The sequence below is a fragment of the Octopus bimaculoides genome, chromosome 10 (assembly GCF_046866305.1).
Source record: "Octopus bimaculoides isolate indiv1 chromosome 10, ASM4686630v1, whole genome shotgun sequence".
NCBI lineage: Eukaryota > Metazoa > Mollusca > Cephalopoda > Octopoda > Octopodidae > Octopus > Octopus bimaculoides.
The window spans coordinates 15,411,269-15,413,017 of NC_142937.1; positions in this window are offsets into that span (position 1 = coordinate 15,411,269).

Below are 1,749 nucleotides of genomic sequence, written 5' to 3' on the forward strand. Positions count from 1 at the left end.
AATCTCCTTTATCCATTATCATCATCATCATCATCATTATTTTTATTATTATCATTGCCTTTGCACAGCTTCTAACGTTAGAGATGTACTACAGTGTCAGCTGTTCACTACCAGTGAACTAAGGTAACACCTCATATTTTTTTAGCACCTTCTGGAGTACTCGGGCGGTTCCAAGCAGTGCTATTTTCTGCAAGTGCTCCACCCTTATTGCAGCCCCTATTTGTTCCACGTAGTTCTCGAAATTTTTGCTCACTGTTCCCAGAGCTCTGACAATTATTGGTACTACTGCTACCTTTTTCATCGACCACAACTGCTTAACTTCCCAAGCTAACCTGTCATATCTCTCGACTTTTCTTTCTTCCTTATTGCATACCTTGTCGTCAGCTGCACATGCTATATCTATGATCCAGCATAGTTTGTTTTCTTTCTCAATTAAGACTATGTCTGGCTTCCTATTCTCTATCTCATGGTCGCACTGAATCATAAAATCCCATAGGATCTTTGCATTTCCATTTTCGACGATGCCTTCAGGTTTGTGGTCATACCAATTATTATTATTATTATTATTATTATTATTATTATCCTCTTTCCATTTTGCTTCCATTTACTGTTGAATGTCTTCCTGACACCTAGAGCAAAGAAACTCACTGTATACATTGGTAGGCCATTAAAATAAACACACCAGAATATTCATTTAGAAAGTCATGTGATAGAAAAATGGGGGAAGAAAGAAAGAAAAAATGAGATGACACACTTTTTTTATTTCAATCAGTGAATCTTTATATTTTCTGAATTATTATTATTATTTATTATTATTATTATTATTATTATTATTATTATTATTATTATTATTATGAGGTAAAATGTTCAGTTATGTTACAAGCCCATGTCATCCTACATTTACCTTCACCGCTGCTCCACTCATCCACATCATACAATTAAGTCAAATCCCAAATCCCAGTTTTTGAGTATAAAACAGATTTGTACTGACATAGGGGATTACTGGAAACATGCAAGTGCTTTTGTATGTTGTTATGTCAAATGTGGTTAAAGTGAATCACGATAAAAGGAAATTGCAAATAAACATAGCTAAAATTAGCAAGGAAAGTCAAACTTTCATGCATAATTTTAGCAGCCATAGTAAAATCTGATCAGATTCCTTCAGTGATTAACTGGCACTGAAATTTCATTGGCATTTCAATAGTGTTACATGAAAGTTACTAGCATATTTCAGAAAAATATCCTCATTTCAATCAAGTATTCCCTCATCCACCTATTGTAGCCTTTAGACACAATAAAAATGTAAGGGAGCTATTAATCACTACCTCCAACCCCAATAAATCTGCCAATGGTCTTTTGGAATGCTGCATCCTGAAGAACGACTGCATGAGAGAAACTCCTGTTCATTGTGCAACAGCATGAATCAAATCAATTCCATCACAAATTATAACAGAAATGTTATGATTTATACAGAAAGTGGGACCAGTAAAGATTCCCATTGGGTGTACATAGCAGAATACACCAAACACAACTTGATTTATGCTGGTTGCAAAAGAGAACAATTAAATAAAAGATTCAATGGGCATAGGTATGACAACAGGCATTATAACATCAAACGGCTATAATTTTGAAGAACACCTGAAAGTGCACATTCTCAGAAAATATTCTCACTCTACTGCGCTTTCATTTCTCAAAATGCATAGGGATAAATATATATTTGTGAATTGCTAATGTCATGCCCTAGAGGAA